The sequence below is a fragment of the Lepidochelys kempii genome, chromosome 2, assembly GCF_965140285.1.
Source record: "Lepidochelys kempii isolate rLepKem1 chromosome 2, rLepKem1.hap1, whole genome shotgun sequence".
Lineage (NCBI taxonomy): Eukaryota > Metazoa > Chordata > Testudines > Cheloniidae > Lepidochelys > Lepidochelys kempii.
The window spans coordinates 80,276,561-80,295,957 of NC_136381.1; positions in this window are offsets into that span (position 1 = coordinate 80,276,561).

Sequence of the window (19,397 nt, forward strand, 5' to 3'; positions counted from 1 at the left end):
TGTTGTGTAGGCTGTTTGTTACAAAATTCTTCCTCTGAAAATGAAGGTCCATGAGGCTATAATCAAGATGACTGAATTAGATAAATGAGTTGAAGAGACAAAAAATGTGCTGAACCCAACCTGGTAAAGATACGTTATCTCATTTGAAATAAGCTCAACTGACATTAAGAAATAATTTGTCTTGCCAACCCATCTTCTGTTGTCTTATTCTCCTTTTTAATGGAAACTAAAATTGCAATTTTAATAAGCAGAATTTCCTCCAGGGTTTCCCTCCTAGAGACTAGTGCATTTGCAAGGTTTAATTGTTTTATAACGGTCCTGTTTCGTAAAAGTTTTTAATTGGTGGTGACAAAAATTACTTTATTCCTCTGGTACCACATTAGAAGAACAACTTGAGAGGAGGTAGTTTCCCGTAAAAGTTAGTATTCCCATTTAAATTATACCTATACATTATTCACATCCCCCTAAACCAAAAAAGAAGCAGACATGCCAGGTATAGGGCGGAGAGGGGGAAGGAGACAAAATGGCAAGGTGCAAGAGCAAGAGGTTATTTGAACCAGGTATCCTTCAGTAAATGGAAATCCAACCCATGTAAAGCCAACAGAAAGGATCTTAAGCTTGGATGTAGAATGGATTGTTGAAAATATGAGGGCTGATAAGGAATATGAACATCCACTTGAAAAATAAAAATCATGAATTTATCAGATGCAGGAAGCCTGTGAAAGAATATGTCCTGAGAGTAAAGAGGACAATTAATGAGGTTAAAAGCAGTTTTGGATACCACATTAGTCCATGGACAGTTTCTGTGATTGATTGATTTGAACAACCATTTTCCTCTTCTTTTTTTTTTTTTAAATGGTTTTCTCTCCCCTGTTGCTGTGTGAGAGACTCTCAAAAACAGACAATTGACTAATTGTTTGGGAGAAAAATGGTGAAACTGACCATATACAAAGTTATGTCAAATAAACAAAGGAAACAAACTGAAAAAATAGAGAAATATATATTTTTGCTCTTAAGGCTTTCAGTTAAAGTAATTTCAGATATTACTTGTAATAAAAAGAAAAGGAGTACTAGTGGCACTTTAGAGACTAACTAATTACAGACTAACATGGCTGCTACTCTGAAACTTACTTGTAGTAAAAGTTCATTAAATCATGTAGATGTGACTTCTAAATAGATGATGCTCCTGTAAAGAGGGTTAAGGACACGGATGCAAAAAAATATCCTTTAGCTTCTCTACAGTTTTCACCACAGAAGATGTTGAGGAATTACCCACTACTTTCAGGTGATCTTCAGGGTGAGGCAATACTAGACGTTGAGGTGTTTAAAAAAAAAAAAAAAAAAAAAAAAAGCTGTTGGAATAAACTAGATGAATTAAAGAGTAACAAGTGACCGGGACCACATGGAATTCATTCAATAGTTCAGAAGGAACTTGAGAATAAAGTGTCTGTGAGCTGCTTTTTATATGCTCTCTCATTAACATCAGCAACTGTGCCAGAAGACTGGAGGCCTGATCTTGTGAAATACAAACCAATAAACCTTACTATAGTACCAGGCAAATTGGCTGAAGTAGTAATTTAAAAATAGAATTATACAATACTTGGATGAATATGATATGCTAAGCAAGTGTGTTTTCTGTAAAGGAAAATTGTGCCTCCCTCCCTAGAATTCTTTGAATGTTTCAGCAATGTAGTGGATAAATAACTAATTGATATTTATTATGACTACCCATACATAACATTGGATTCTAAATTAACTGCTCAGGAGAAAGACCTAGACCTCTTTGGGTATATCTACCCAGCAAAGAAAAACCTGTGGCAGGCCTGTGCCAGCTGACTCAGGGTTGTGAGGCTTGGGCTGCGGGGCAGTGTGGACCTTTGGGCTCAGGCTGGAGCCTGAGTTCTGGGACCCTTCCACCTTGCAGGGTCTTAGAGCCTGGGCTCCAGCCCGTACCCAGAAGTCTATACAGCAGTGAAACAGCCCCGCAGCCCAAGCCCCGCAACCCCAAGTCAGCTGGCATAGGCAGCTGTCGGTGTCTAGTTGCTGTGTAGGTATACCCTTTGTGCACAGTTCAATGAAAACCTTTTCAATATGCAGCCAGGGTCAAAAAGCAAACAAAATGTCAAGAAGGGGATTGCCATTATATTAAATTTTCTGTCTTTACCTGGAATGCTGTGTCAGTTCTGATCACCAAAAAAGGGATAGTAGAAATAGGAGGGGGTCCAGACGTGAGCAACAAGTGATTAGCGGTATGGAAAAAACTTCAATATAAGGAGATATTGAAAAGAGTGGGACTGTTTTAGTTCAGAGGGGAAAAGCATATGATAGAGGTATTTAAAATTATAAATAGAATAGAGAAAGTAAATTGATCATTCCTAGTCATTTTTTTCTGATAATGCAAGAACGAGAGGAATAGTCAATGGAACTGAAAAGCAATGGAACTGAAAGGCAACTCATTTAAAACTGATAATAGGAAATGCATAACTGCACAATCCACAATATATCACTGAGGCCAGAGGCTTAGTAGGTTTAAAAAAAAATTAGATTTTTATATGGATCAGAACATCCCCAGTTACATTAGATCAGATGAAACAGTTTATTTAGAAGGATATACAGCCTCATGTTCTGTAGTAAGAAGCCAACAACTAACCCACTAGGGTTAAGAAGAAACTTCCCTCATTGTCCATTGTGGGTTTGGGTTACTTTTTATTTTTTCTTCATCTTCTTTTGACATGTCTGGTACATCTTCTGTATTTTCCACAGTATGCATCTGATGAAGTGAGCTGTAGCTCATGAAAGCTTATGCTCAAATAAATTGGTTAGTCTCTAAAGTGCCACAAGTCCTCCTTTTCTTTTTGCGAATACAGACTAACACGTCTGTTACTCTGAAACCTGAACCAGTATGGCAATTCTTATCCATTTCTGAACATGAAATCCTTACATCATTTTGTGGCTTTTATGATAAAGTACAGATCTGAGGTAAATCTATAAAAGCGAAATCTGTAATGTGGATGTGGGTATGTGTATAAACATGTAAGTTTATATTTGATTCAAACTTTACAAAAACTCATTAGTTTTGTATGATAAATTTAAGTATTTCTTAAGTATATGATTACCCTTCCAACTCTAGCATTTTGGAGAAGCATGCTAAAAATGTATAGATTGTCTTTACTTTGCTTAATTTCAATCTCTGATCATTGCGGGCCCTGGAAACTGCAGCTTTTTGTGGGTGGGAGGTTTTGTTTTGTTTTTTAGGTGGTGGGCAGTAGATTACTGAGGATTCATGTTGCTGTTTGCCAAGGCCACTGTGGGGGCACACATGCTAGTTTAGGGCTTCATCCAATGCTCACTGTAGTCAGTGAAAATACCCCTATTGATTTTAGTTGCTGTTGGATCGGGCTGTTTGGAGGAGTAACATGCCACCTACAGCAGCCACTATCTCAGCTTTTGCTCTTCAGAACTCACAATGCAGTGATCACATAGAGAGGCTTCCATGGTTGGAGTTGGTGTTGGTCCTGCTCTGAGCAGGGGGTTGGACTAGATGACCTCCTGAGGTCCCTTCCAACCCTGATATTCTATGATTCCATTCTATGGTCTCTCACAGAGAGAGGCACGTACTGCCAGAGCTACTTCCTTCCCCCTCTCCTCTATGGCCCACATAGGACTCCAGTCTTCAAGGTGCCCAGCATGCTGGCCCCAGACCAGCAAGCCTTCGAATAGTTCCATTAACTTCAACTTCATGTGATTAAAGTGTCAGGGTGCACAGCACCTTGCAGGAATTGAGCCTGTAAGGATGGGGATGAGAAGGGAGGGGTGTGTAGCCGGGAAGAGTTTCCAGCTCCTGATTGGGACCATTTAAATGCAAACAAAACATCTACTTTTAATTTAATCAGGAAGAGAGGAAAAGCTCTAATCCAGGGGTCGGCAACCTTTCGGAAGTGGTGTGCCGAGTCTTCATTTATTCACTCTAATTTAAGGTTTCACGTGCCAGTAATACATGTTAACGTTTCTGGAAGGTCTCTTTCTATAAGTCTATAATATATAACTAAACTATTGTTGTATGTAAAGTAAATAAGGTTTTCAAAATGTTTAAGAAGATTAATTTAAAATTAAATTAAAATGCAGAGCCCCCCGGACTGGTGGCCAGGACCCGGGCAGTGTGAGTGCCACTGAAAATCAGCTTGCGTGCCTCAGGTTGCCTACCCGTGTTCTACTCCATGTTTGGTGCCGCTTTCTTTTGACCACAGACAAACTTCCCTGAAAAAAGAGAAAAAATATCCTTTTACAAGAAAAATATTAGATTATTTTAACAGAATGTGTGATTTACACATGGCTGGGATTTAATCATTTTTAAGTAGGTCTTTTCTTTTTCAGTGCCCAGCAAATAAAAAACAAAACAACCCAAACCTTTTTCTAAGCTGCTGATACTGCTTTACCGTTTGTTCATCAGAAATGAAGAATGTCAGCAGCTTCATAAAATATTATAGAAACATATTAGCTCACTCTTTTGTTAGTTTAACCAAAGCTATTACAGTTTGTGAAATCTTCAGAACAGTGCATCGTGTTTGCTTGACTTGGCGTTTTTTGTTTAAAGCAATCAGTGTAGGTGAAGCACACTATGGGGCCTTTTTAAAAAATAGTTTCTTTTTTATCATTTTTACTTCAGCTAAAAGTTAATTTTACACTGCATAACTTCTAATTTCCTACTTCAGGAGGGTGTTGCCAGGACTAGAACACTGGCAACTCTGAATAGGCCCATTGGAGATATTTAATAGAAAAAGATAATTTGTTGGGGCGGGTTAAGTAGTGGAAGTACCCGTTTTATTTTTATGAGATTGCGGTACATTAGGGTTCACCAGCTCCTTGTTGTTTTCAGCTAATTTTAAGTCCAGAGAAAAATGTAGATATGCAATTGTATAGGTTGCTCTTTTGATCGCTGATTCTCAGCACACAGTCTTCAGATTGTTGCTGTGCTCCTTTTCATGAAGTACAGTATAACCAAGTGCCACCGCGTCTTACAGTATCTTTCTAAACACTGGTTACGGCCCTACTTTTTGAGATACCTTCTTGTCAAATCGCTATGTGGATCAGATGTCAATCTCCAAGGTGTTCAACTCTGATCTGTGTGTCTGGGTTTTTTGTTCTTCCCGCCCCTTCCCGGCTCCCCTTATTGATGTAGATCCTTTGAGAGCTAGCTCTTTTTATTGGAGAGCCTAGGTAACTGCCCTTATCTGTTTGCTCCCAAGGCCATTTCCTCAGCTCAGATGAAATATTTGTCTTGCCATGAGATAGCATATAAAAAAATAATGAATGTTCATGGAGAGGGATATCAGCTGTAAATACTTCTCACAAGGTTTTCTTACCTTCTCTGTACCAGAGGACTAGTTCATCCAAGTGTAGCAAATTACTAACCAGCTTGGCAGTAATTTGCACTTTTGTCCTCTCCTCTCAGACATCCATGTACTCCCAGGACCAAGTAATGTAAAGGCAGAGCAAAAAATGTGGCAACGTTGGACGCCTTTGCTACGTCCTTTGTGGTTTTGACTGCTGGTAGATGGCTGTTTTCAGGCCTGCAAATGGATTCCCAACAGGGAACTGGAAATCTTTAATCAGTCTTAGCAATCACATATCTCCACTGACAAGTCAAACGTTGCCTTATATTCACAGGAGCACATGTACAATGGCAGATGTGAATGTCATCATTACTTTGTCATGGAGAAGGACTGTTCTGGTGAATCTGACAGTCTTGAAAAATTCCATTGTTGCTCCATATGGCCTCAAAAGTCCCAATTCTGCACAATGTCATATAGTTAGGATGACCAGATCTCCTGTTTTTAAAGGGACAGTCCCATACTTAAGCCCTCCTGCAGGTCAGGGGCGGCTCTACCAATTTTGCCACCCAAAGCAGGAGCCGCTGCCGAATTGCCGCCGCGCCAAGAGCAGCGGAGTTGCAACCATGGACTGCCAAACAAGGACTGCCGCCCCATTCTAGTTGCCACCCCAAGCACCTGCCTGGAAAGCTGGTGCCTGGAGCTGGCCCTGCTGCGGGTGTCCTGGATTTTTCTTTAGAATGGGCAAATTTTCCCATATTTTCTATCTCCCTCCCATCAATACTGGCAGGTCCTGCTACTGGCCAGATCCCTGCTCGCCAGCCGCACTCCCCCAAGTGCGGGGGTGGGGTCTAGTGGCTGATGTTGGGGGGTGTGTGCAAGGCTGGTGGCAGGGCGAAGATGCAGTGCATGGGGCTGGCTGCTCCTCTGCTGGTCAGTCAGCCTAGCCCCTGCTACGGGCCGGCTCTTGGCCAGCAGGGCTCTGCCCCCTGTCTCGCTTCGGGCTGGCGCTGGCTGCGTGCTTTCAGCTGCAGTGGCTGGTGAGTGCAGGCGGGCGCCAGGCAGCGGCCAGTTACATGTGGCCTCTGCTGCGCACTCATCTTCCCTTTACGTGCTCCCCTCTTGCTGTCCTCTCCCTGCTTTGCCCCTTCGCCTCCCCAGCCCCGCTGCTCCCCCATATCCCCACTGTGCGGAGAACCAGCCCCTGACAGCCTGGCCGGCGGGCTCCTTCCTTCCCCCACTGCCTCTGGCTGGGCCAGTGCCATGGCAAAGCCCAAGACCCTCCAGCCCGGGGCTCTGGCCAGGAGGAGCTGAGCCCTGCATGTGCTAAAGCCCCACACAGCGCGGGCATGGGACAGCCTCTCCATCCCTCAGCTAAGCTCTGGAGTGGCGGGGGTCGGGGGGAACGATTTCCAGCCTGTTCATGCCTTGAATCTGCAGGCTCCACAGCAGCCCCCAGGGCAAGGGCTCAGCAATCTCTTCAGTGCCCAGCCCCCTGCCCTAGGTCCTGGCCCCAGGGAGCTGCTCCGTCCCCTAGGCACCCTCCTCTGTGAAGCCACCTCTCTGGCAGGGTTCGCTGAAGCCCCTGTAGTCAGGTTCCCTGGGCCCTAGTGGACAATGCATCCTTCAACTTAACCCCTTCCTGTCTGCGCTGTAGTTGGACGAGTGGGTGTGGGAAACAGGAGGCAGCTGGGCTACGTGGGTGGCCAGCAGCAGCCTGGAGGTGTTAGCAGCCTTTCAACACTGTGCGAGCAGGACGTAACAAGCTGCTTCCACCCACGGAGGGAAGGGAGGAGTGGGGAGGAAAAGAAGAGATGAGCTCTGTAAAGACACAGGCCAGGTCATCCCTTCCCCCCATCCTCCCCTGCGACTGGAAGCAGCTCCCATCCCTTCCCTCCCACACTGTGCTGAAAGGCTACTGCTGGCCACATTCTGGTGTGAACCCTGGCAGAAATCGGGGGGGAGGGGGGACCCTGCTTGTCCCCTCTCATCCCCCTTGTGTTGCCTCAGGAAGACATGATACCAGGGTACCAGAAGAGGGAGGTCCATCCTGAGGGCGCAGCGAGGCATGGAAGACGGAGAGCACTGGGCAGGGAGGGTAGAGTTGGTTGGTTGATCACACCCTCTGTGTGAGAGAGGTGTACAGGAGTGTGTGTGTGTGTGTGTCACCCCTCCCTGTGTGAACCCAACAGCTTTAAAGATAAGAAGGTAAATAAAAAGAATCGAACTACGCAGTATTTCTTTTTAAAAGGGGCTCAGTCAATTTGATGTTAAGTTGAATGTTTGTACTGCGTACTTCTGATTGATTGCTGTTGAACTCACTTGAATACAAGTAATTTTAACAGGTGTCCCGTATTCATCATAGGGAAATACGATCACCCTGCATATAGTACCTTACCATTCATTTTGCATCCCTTTCAAGGAGAATGTATTCTAGTTTATGCAATTTTCTCCTTATTGTCTTAACGTATAGCTTGTTTTAATTCTACTTTTTGTGTGTGTTTTGTCCAGCTTGTGCTGTATCTTTTGCATCGGTCGACAGTTCATTTTGGTATCATTTTCCTTCTGGCATGATTTAAAGAGTGAACTTCTCTACGGACATCGCCGATGTTCTTGTTTTGTCAGAAGATACAACAAAATGGTTTTCGTTGTTCACTTTCCTCAGAGAAGCCTGCTCATGTGAAATTAACTTTCCTATGTGACATAGTCAATCAAGGTTGTTTGGTTTCCAGTGGTTAGAAGTTGGCATAATTAGTTTCTCACTTACAGATCATTTATTTATTTTAGTTTATAAGTTAAACACAGATCTCTGGATCAAGGTACTTTTATTCATTTTAAGGTAACCAATAAAACATAAAATTCACAATACGTATCATATGAACTGGGCTAACCACATGATCCACAATAATGCTTGCCCAATATAACAACAAATCCCATATATGACTGATATAGGGTGACTGGCTCCTTTATGAGGGAGCTGGGACTAGTGCACCTGTGAATAATTACCTGCTGCCCAACTGGGCTTAAGGGAAGGCACCTAGGCCCTATAAAGAGGGGGAGACAGCATCAGGGGAAAGGCTGCTAGTTGTGCACCTCTCTGTCCAGGGAGGTAAGGAAAAATATTACATAGAGAGCTGATGAAAATGTTCCTGAAGGAAAAAGTTGGGGAAACTGCTGCTGAAAGCCCAGAAACACAGGCCCCAAGAAAGGAGTGCTGTGTAACCTGAGGGGAGGCTACCTGCCAGGTAGGCATTGAAGGATTATTTTGAATCTGGGTGGAAGAGATTTTATTTCAACTTAATTTAGACTTTATAAAGGAGAACTCCCAAAAAGGGATTTTGTCTTATACCTTTGGACTGTGTGGAGTTGTTAAGGGGCCCTGAAAGAAGGAGAAATTGAGGCAGAGTGCTGCAGAGCTATATTTGGCAAAAAGGGTGCTAGAGGGCAGGTAGGCCTTTTGCCAGACTACCTCTTGCCTTCAGTCCTCTCCCTCCACCAAATATCCCTGAAATTCCAGCTAAGAGTACAGGTGTGGGCATGGGGCAGAGTAAATTTCAGTGTGGATACTCCCTCACAAAAAACATCCTGCCAACCACCCCTTTCCATTGAAATGTGGGGCAGGGGAGGATAAAGCTGGGGGATGTAGGTGCATTCCTTGCTCATGACAGTACCAGGCTCCTGCCACGATTTAGCTGAAATGTTCTATTTTTAACCCTTCCGAAGCCACTCTATAATTAATTTCTTGATTTGTTCCAGGATGATGTTGCACATGATTTTCCCAGGCACCAATTCCTCTCCAATTTTTGCAGTTGGTGAAGTCAACTTTCTTTGGCAATTTTACTGTCAGGCCTCTCTTCCACTAGGTTAGGTTTTTTCTTCATTCCATAGTCTATCCAAAAACACAGGGAAAGTCTGGAGGACTCTTTCATCATTTGCTTTAAGCATCTCTCCAGTAATGTTATCCTTTTTTGAGTTTACTGATAGCTTTTCTAACTTCTTCCATTGTAATAACTACTACATCAGTCTCAAGATCTAGTGATAGGTCTTCATCATGTACTTCTAGTAGTTTGGTTGGGCTTGGTCTATTTAAAACAGCCTGAAAATGTTCTACCCATCTTTTCCTTTGTTCTTCTTCTGTACTAAGAGTCTTTCTTTTTGCATCTTTAATACTGCCAGAGTTTCCAGTTATCTGTTTTATTGTCTAATACAAAGCTATAAGGTCACCTCTTTGGCTGGCATATTTAGCCTCTTGACATTTTCTATCAACATATGTCCTTTTATCTCTAGCCCTTCTTTTTACCTCTCTGTCTTGAGCTCATACTTGCTTGTCTCTTCACATGTCCTAGCATTCATGAGTTTTGCTTTACGCATCTTCTCTATTCCATGGCTTCCCAGGTAGCACCGCTAATCCGTTCTTCCATTTTAGATTTCTTTGTTATAAGAACTGTCTTTGCCCTTTCTAGATAGCACTCTCTGGTATTTTCCCACGGAATATCAATGTCTTGGATTTCTTCAGTTAACTCCATTAGAACACCAAACCTGTTCTTCAGTTTAAGCTGAAAAGCACTTTTTGTGTTTGGGAGTTTTAATTGTGCACTATTGATGCATGGTCTTTTTAGCTTTCTTCATCCTCTTTAACTTAATCTTCAATTTGGCTATACAAAGGTTATGGTCACTGGCCACATCTGCTCTCCTGTACAAACATACATCTGCCAGCAAGCTGAGAAGCATTCTTGTAATGCAGAAAAGATCTATCTGGCTCTTCTACCATCTGGGGAGTTCCATTTCACTTTATGAGAAAATATTGTTCCACCTATCACTAGATTGTTCACACTTCAAATTCTACTAATTGTTCACCATTTTGGTTCATTTCCAACCCCCTGATGCACTTGCCCATAACTTTATCCAGCCCATCATTCTTACTGCCTGCCTTTGTGTTAAAATCACTCATAGTCCCGATATTGTGTTTTGGGACCTTGGTTAATGCATCCTTTTATAAATCATAAAAATAATTTTTCCTCATTGATCTTTTCGATGGTTCATGCATAGTATGGTATGACTGTTAGTTTGAAGACTCTAATCTGAAAGCAAATTCTAATAATTCTTTGCTTGACTGATTCCAATGCTACACCAGCTTCATGTCTATTATCCACATTCCTGGACTAAATGATGGTCTTATTTGTTTCTCTAAAGTGACAGGTTCAAATGAACTACAATCTACATTCACTGATTCCAAGGACATCAAGATGGTAATTACTTGAGCAGTTTTAGTAGCTTCATACATTATTCTCAAATTCCAAAATCCAATTTTTATTGTTGATCTGGATTTGAGCTAGGGACTTCTCAGGACCTGGGCTTTCTTAGGGGGTTGCCTGTCATTTGTCCCAAAGCTGGTCTCTTGTTCAAGCCTGCTGCATAATGATATGGCTCTGACTATTCATTTCTGTAGTAAGTTTGTTTTATGAGGTAGGATTACCAGCCCCATGCACAATCTTAAATTCATCGCTCCTTCTTCATTATTTGGAGCTGTCCACGTGTGGATGCTCCTCCACCCATCACCCAGGGGATGTGTCTGGTAGCTTTGGATGCCCCAAGACTTACTAAACTGGCCCTTCATAAATACTGAATACTATTGTTATCTTATTTGTTCCTTTTTTATATGGAAAACCTGACACTCATTGAACACTTAGGAACACCCATCTGGTTTGTTTGTTTAACCCAATAATCATTCCAACGTGTACCACTAAAACAGAGCTCTCCAACGCTGTGGCCTCTGATGGTATCCATGTTAAGAAGGGTGGAGCAGGTACTGAGAGAGCACACAGGGCTTGGAGCCATGTAGTCTTCATGGTGGGGGCTGGGGGTGGGACCAATCAAACAGCACAGCAGCTAGTTGAGAAGGAGCTGGGGCGCCTGGGACAGAGATCACTAGGAAGAGGGGCAGCAGCAGCCCCACAAAAAGAAGTAGGGGTGGCAGCAATTAATTTCAGGGAGATTGTGGGGGCTCAGTAAAAGGCTTTAATTGATTTGGGGGGCAGTGCTGGGGAATAGTGGCAGATGGAGGAGGGACTTGAGGGGATAGAGTTATTCCTGAAGAGTGTAACTGAGAAGGGATAGATTTGGAGCTGAGGGTGTGTTTTCCTGGGAACACTGGCAGTATGTGGAGAGAGACAAGGGAGGCAAGGCTGTGGGCTCCAGGGAATGGAAACAGATGTTTCCTTTAGGAATGGGGTCTGTGGAGGATGGCATCACCAGGATTGGACTGGGTAAGAAGGCAGTGATGGGTGTATTTCTGAGGGACAGAGGCACTAAAGGCAGGCACTTCTGTATTCCAAGCACAACTGGTCCTCTGAAACAAGGACTGAGCAGCTCTTAACCTAATGTTTGGTGTTAGGAAGTTGAGTTGAGGTTCCTAGTTCAGTTTGTTATAAACTTTAGGAGATATAAACAGAGGCATGTTTCAGTTCAGAGCAATGCCTTGTTGAGAGTACTTTCTTCAGTGTCTGAATCAGATCACACAGAAGGCTGGGTTTTCCCCATGCCTATACAGTATGGCAATGCACATTGTTCATACCCAAGCAACCACTTTTCCAGTTACGTGTGAGAAAAGAAATATATTCTGAGCATATATTGACGTTGGCTGGACAATAAGCATGCAGACTTGGAAAACAGCATACTGTGAGGTGACACTCTAGGAAAGAATCATAGTAGACAAATGTAGCTGCTTCATGGGACTCCTGAAGGTCACAAAAGCAAAAAACCATGAACCATTTTCTAGCTTCTACCTACCATTCCTCTATGAATACAAGATCCCTAGGGAAAGAGCAGAGCACCAAGGCTGACACCTCCTTCAGTAGCAATGCATTTTCTAGCCATAGAAATCCTACCTCCTGTCCCTTATTTTCAGTATTTCACTCTTTAGCCAGCTCTAGCTCCACAGCAAAGTTAAATACATCAAACCCTACAAGTTAGCTCTTAGTCCTCGTTCCCACATAAACACAACCATTTTGCAAACATGATCTGATATTAATTACCCCCTTGGCTCTAAAAATCAGGATTTTCTGATGCCGCCCACTAATGTAAAATGCGTTCGTGTATACTCTGGCTTCAAGGGGTTAGATTCTCTAAATAAACACACCAAAGTTTTTCTTTATTCACAACTCTCAGGTTATTCTGAGAGACTGATTTATGCAACAAAAAGACTAAACCTAGCCTGGATTTTTAAAAGGTGATAAATGCCTTGTTCTTTTTGCAAGAGGTGAGTGTGAGGTTGTAGATCAATGCAACTTGATTCCTTTTCATGCCTCCAAATGAAATCTGCCCAAGCTCGTTTTTGTGGTCATGTGGTGTGTATCATGATAGTCTTCCAAATATCTTCAATGGAATGAGTTTGGGTATCAGGTGGGATTGGGTATTAAAAGGATTGGTGAGGCCTCATCTGGAGTACTGTGTCCAGTTTTGGGCCCCACACTTCAAGAAGGATGTGGATAAATTGGAGAGAGTCCAGCGAAGGGCAACAAAAATGATTAGGGGACTGGAACACATGAGTTATGAGGAGAGGCTGAGGGAGCTGGGATTGTTTAGCCTGCAGAAGAGAAGAATGAGGGGGGATTTGATAGCTGCTTTCAACTACCTGAAAGGGGGTTCCAAAGAGGATGGCTCTAGACTGTTCTCAATGGTAGCAGATGACAGAACGAGGAGTAATGGTCTCAAGTTGCAGTGGGGGAGGTTTAGATTGGATATTAGGAAAAACTTTTTCACTAAGAAGGTGGTGAAACACTGGAATGCGTTACCTAGGGAGGTGGTAGAATCTCCTTCCTTAGAGGTTTTTAAGGTCAGGCTTGACAAAGCCCTGGCTGGGATGATTTAACTGGGAATTGGTCCTGCTTTGAGCAGGGGGTTGGACTAGATGACCTTCTGGGGTCCCTTCCAACCCTGATATTCTATGATTCTATGATTGCAATTTTCTCTGTTTCATGAATGTTGCACTTTGAGATCAATGGAGGAAAAGAGCTATACAAGAGCTAGGTATTATAATTTTCATGATATCTGTATTTTAATTTCTAAGACACCAAACCAGGATGATTCTTGTTCAATTTAATATGGAGAGAGCCATGGTCCAGTTGCCAGTGCACAGGGTGGGGGAATCAGAATGCTAATCCCAGCTCTGACAGTGGCTTCATGTGTGCTCTCGGACAAGTCACTTAACCTCTTTGCATCAGTTTCCCATCTATAAAATGGGAAGTCAATGTTTCATACCTGGGACCTGCACTCATTGACTTCCATGGGCTGTAGATCAGGCCTTTAGCGACTTTGTAGAGGTTTTGTGAGGATTAATTAGATAATGGTTGTGAAGTGATGCCATCATGATAAGGACTAAGTTGTTCTCTGAGGGCAGAAAATACAATAGCAGGCCCAAATATTGTTTTAGATCAACCTCTGCAAAGCCAAATTATGTTGCCCGCAGGACTCCCTTGGGAATATTATATATATGTTGAGTAGGGCTGTTGATTAATCACAGTTAACTCACGCGATTAACTCAAAAAAATTAACTGCGATTAAAACAATTAATTGCGATTAGTTGCACCCTTAATACCAATTGAAATTTATTAAATATTTTTGGATGTTTTTCTACATTTTCAAATATATTGATTTCTATTACAACACAGAATACAAAGTGTACAGTGCTCACTTTATATTTGTTTTTATTACAAATATTTGCACTGTAAAAATGATAAACAAAAGAAATATTATTTTTCAATTCGCCTCATACAAGTACTGTAGTGCAATCTCTATCATGAAAGTGTAACTTACAAATGTAGATTTTTTTTTGTTACATAACTGTTTTATTTTTGAATGCAATGTAAAACTTTAGAGCCTACAAGTCCATTCAGTCCTACTTCAGCCGATCGCTAAGACAAACAAGTTTGTTTACATTTATGGAAGATACTGCTGCCTGCTTCTTATTTACAAGGTCACCTGAAAGTGAGAATAGGCTTTTGCATGGCATGTGTAGCCGGCATTGCAAGGTATTTACGTGCCAGATATGCTAAACATTCGTATACCCCTTCATGCTTCAGCTACCATTCCAGAAGACATGCTTCCAAGCTGATAATGTTAAAAAAATAGCATGTTACTTAAATTTGACTGAACTCCTTGGGGGAGAATTGTACGTCCCCTGCTCTGTTTTATGCATTCTGCCATATATTTCATGTTATAGAAGTCTCAGATGATGACCCAGCACAGGTTGTTTGATTTACGAACACTGTCATTGCAGATTTGACAAAACACAAAGAAGGCATCAATGTGAGATTTCTAAAGATAGCTACAGCACTCGACCCAAGGTTTAAGAATCTGAAGTGCCTTCCAAAATCTGAGAGGGACGAGGTGTGGAGCATGCTTTCAGAAGTCTTAAAAGAGCAACATTTTGATGCAGAAACTACAGAACCCGAACCACCAAAAAAGAAAACTAACCTTCTGCTGGTGGCATCTGACTCAGATGATGAAAATGAACATGCGTCGGTCCAATCTGCTTTGGATCATTATCGATCAGAACTCGTCATCAGCATGGACGCATGTATTCTGGAATGGTGGTTGAAGCATGAAGGGACATATGAATCTTTAGCCCATATGGCATGCAAATACCTTGCAACGCTGGTTACAACAGTGCCATGCAAACACCTGTTCTCACTTTCAGGTGACATTGTAAACAAGAAGCGGGCAGCATTATCTTCTGCAAATGTAACAAAACCTGTTGTCTGATTGATTTGGCTGAAGTAGGACCAAGTGGACTTGTCAGCTTTAAAGTTTTACATTGTTCTATTTTTGAATGCAGTTTTTTTGTACATAATTCTACATTTGTAAGTTCAACTTTCATGACAAAGAGACTGCACTACAGTACAGTAACTCTTCACTTAACGTTGTAGTTATGTTCCTGAAAAATGCTACTTTAAGCGAAACAATGTTAAGGGAATCCAATTTCCCCATAAAAATTAATGTAAATGAGGGGGGTAAGGTTCCAGGGAAATTTTTTTCACCAGACAAAAGACTATTTTATATATATACTTAAAGGGGCAATGTGTGTCTATTAATAGAGTATTAAATTGTTTAAAACTGATGTAAGCAGTGTCGGGATGAGCTCCACCCTGACATCTGGTGGTGAGGTGTGGCAAGTTGTGGAAAAGAACTTCAGGGGCTGATCTCATTTGCATAGGCACACCCACCACGCCTAGAATGAGACCATAGCTGCCCAAATGGTCACTTTGGCTGCTGTGAGATCCCCAGTGTCTCTGTTATTGGGGCAGGAAGAATAAATTGTTATTACCCTGATTATGGGAACTGTGCTTGGAACTGTACGTGGCCTTTTGTTATGATGGAGGGATTCACCATCAACTAAGTAGCACTCGCTAGGCAAGGGTCATGGGTTCCAAAACTGTGTGAATGGAGAGAGGCTGGGGACAAGTATTAATACTTGGTGGCATGGGCCCCTTGGTGAGGGCCTTACATGCTGATTGCACTTCCTCCTCTCTCCACTGTGGAATATCAGAGCTAATTTTGATTTCATTAGAAGTCTAGTTATAGGCTGCTGAGCTCACTTTGGGCTGACAGTGCACCAGCACTGGGGCTCCCCTACTATAAGCTGAATTCACCTAAGAGCTGAAATCACTGAGTGTTGTGTTAAGTAGTGGGGGAGCCTGAAGATATATTGTGGAGCAGTTTGCGGGACGGCTGGTGAAGCAGTTCGACACGGAGCAGTGTGTGGATGGCAGGAGCTGCTTGTGGGCCGTGGAGCTGAGTGAAGGAGTTCGTGTGGCGGAGCGGAGCGCAGCTGAGCAAAGGAGTTCGTGGGGCGGCTGGCGGAGTGGAGCGCCGCTATGGGGCGGTCAGCTTCAGATCACGTAAGGTGCCTCTTACCCCCGTCCCATTTCCACCCAGGTTGGGAGGTAAAGCTCCGCCGATAAACTTTCGAACTCTGGGGCTGCCCTGACCAGGGACAGAGACTTTTGGGGCATTGGACTTTTGGGACTTTGGGTGATTTGGGGTTGCTGGACTCAAGAACCAAAGGGAAAAGGGCATGCCCCAATTTGCCTGGGGTGGGGTTGTTTTTGCTCCTGGGTTGTGTTATGAATCCTGTTGGTGGTGTTTCCCCAACATAATGCCACATTGTTTCTCTCTGTTATTAAAAGGCTTTTGCTACACTCAGACTATGTGCTTGCGAGAGGGGAAGTATTGCCTCTTGGAGGCGCCCAGCGGGGGTGGTATATATTTGTCCCAGGTCACTGGGTGGGGGCTCGAGCCGGTTTGCATTGTGTTATTGGAATGGAACCCCTAGATATTGAACCCGGCCCTTGTTGCTGCCAACTCTGACGGGCAGAAGGGTTACACTTATACTGTGTGTATGTGTGTGTATATATATATATATATATACACACACATATACACAGTATAAGTTTTAAACAATTTAATACTGTACACAGCAATGATGATTGTGAAGCTTGGTTGAGGTGGTGAAATCAGAGGGTGGAAGAAGGTGGGATATTTCCCAGGGAATGCCTTACTGCTAAATGATCACCTAGCACTTGGCTGAGCCCTCAAGGGTTAACACATTGCTGTTAATGTAGCCTCACACTCTACAAGGCAGCAGGAATGGAGGGAGGGGAGACAGCATGGCAGAGAGAGACAGAGACACACACCCTGTGCATGAGAGAGACACACATTGCCCCTTAAGTACACTGACCCCACTCTAAGTACACTGCCTTTCTAAGTAGATCAGCAAGTTGAGACAGCAGCTGCTGCCAGCAAGCTCCCTCAGTCCTGAGCCCTGTCCCTTCCTGCTCTGGGGAGATAGGGTACAGCAGTGGGGGGCAGGAGCAGGGGGAGGGGACACCTTGACATTAGCACCCCTCTTCCCCCACCCCCTTGCACAGCAAGAAGGGGGTTCCCGGGAGCAGCTCCAAGGCGGAGGGCAGGAGCAGCACAGGGCAGTGTGGGGGAGGTTCAGCTGAACTGCCGGCAATTGATAGCCTGCTGAGTGGCTGCGCACAGGGAACTTAGGGGAGCTGATGGGGGGACTTCCAGTCCACCCGGGTTCCAAGCCCCCACCAGCTAGCTCCAACGGCTGCTCTTTCTGCAAGCAGTGGACAATTCAGGTGGTTACCAAATATGGTTATAAGGAAGCATTGCACAACTTTAAACGAGCATGTTCTCTAACTGATCAGCAACAGAACATTAACCGGGACGACGTTAAGTGAGGAGTTACTGTACTTATATTAGGTGAATTGAAATATACTATTTCTTTTGTTTCTTACAGTGCTAATATTTGTAATAAAAAATAAATATAAAGTGAGCACTGTATGCTTCGTATTCTGTGTTGTAATTGAAATCAGTATATTTGAAACTGTAGAAAACATCCGAAAATATTTAAATAAATGGTATTCTATTCTTGTTTAACAGTGCGATCAATCGCAATTAATTTTTTAAATTGCTTGACAGACCTAATGTTGAGACATCATGCGTTGCTTTCGAAGCACCCCAATTTGTGCTAGGTACTGCACAGAACACAGAGAAGCGCTGGTTCCTGCATTCAAGAGATTACAATCTAAGTGTAAAGAAAACAGAACAAGGAGGACAAATGGCAGAGGTGGGGACAGACGAAGAGAGAATGAGTTATATAGATACTGCATGGTGGCTTACTTAGGCTCTATATGCTTCTTCAGCAGTTACAGGTGAGGGTTTCATGGGTTAACATTAGTTATTTATTGATTTTTTTAAAGCTGAAACACTGGCTATATTATTTGGAAGGCAGCATAGTCCAGTGGACAGGGCACTGGACTGGGACACAGGAGACTTGTTTGTTCAGTACCTCTGCCCTTAACCTGCTGTGATTGTTTCCCCTCACACCCACTCTGCCTCGTCTCTTTAGGTTATAAGCTCTTTGGAGTGAGGACTATTTCTTAATATGTGTTCACACCGTGTCCAGCCCAAAGGGGCGGAGCCTCTAGGAATGATCGTAATATGAATAAATAATAGCAGCGATTCTTCTCACAAATACACCCCCGGTTTTACCACAGAGATTATTATGCAAAGCTTTGTGATACAGGCTCTTTTTCTACGCAGCACAGCCGCTCTTATGCTGTGTACTAATATTACAATCTGCCCACTTCCTAAGGGGCACGGTGCAAGAGAGACTCAGAGAGGAACACACAAGGTAAGAACTCATTACCCAGGTGTACTTTTCCTAGTTGCAATTGGACATGCCAGTGGAAGTAATACAAAGCCCTGTACTGCAAAGTTGCTGTACCCAACAAAGGGAAGGCCGACTTAAAATCTGTGGATGAGATTCTGTGATGGTGCAGCACAACACTTACAGCCTAAGGGGAGACACATCTCCCTTGCCTCGGCTCTACCTATGCAGGGTGCTTGAGGAGGCCCTCAGAAGGCAACCTTCTGTCTGTCTTCTACAGTGCTGTGTTGGGAGAACCCCCACCCGGGGCCAGATCAAGGGCTTTTAGAGCCTTTTAACAACTCCAGTCCTTTAACCTGGCATGAAGGAGCCAAAGTGAGAGTGAGGATCACACCCCATAAGAGTCAGGTACCTTATATAGACATCAAAACAATTCATACTCAACTCTCCTGGCATTTCACACAGCAAGTGAAAATATTTGTGGCAATATGATAAGATCAGGTACCAGTGTAAGCACCCTATCTCCCCATTAATATTGGGAAGTCTGTTTAGTATTGCTCCACCAATGTATCTGAAATGCTCTCCAACAGGTATCATGAAATCTCTCTAGCCATTGGGCTTTTTACATTATTAAAAAAAGCTGTAACATGCAATTGGTTGAAGGCAAATTCGATTACAATCTCAACTGAAGACTTTTTCATCTCAAATGTCTTGATCTTAGATCATTGTTTTTTACCTTCTATCTTTGTATTCTTGATCTGGTCCAGCTATTTGTCAGCTGAGCCATGGCCCATGACATCCATTTTACTTTGGTCTCTCACACTGTTTTGCTGGGAATAAAATGGCATCTTTGATCTCATAGTCCAAAAATTCCTGCTTAATCT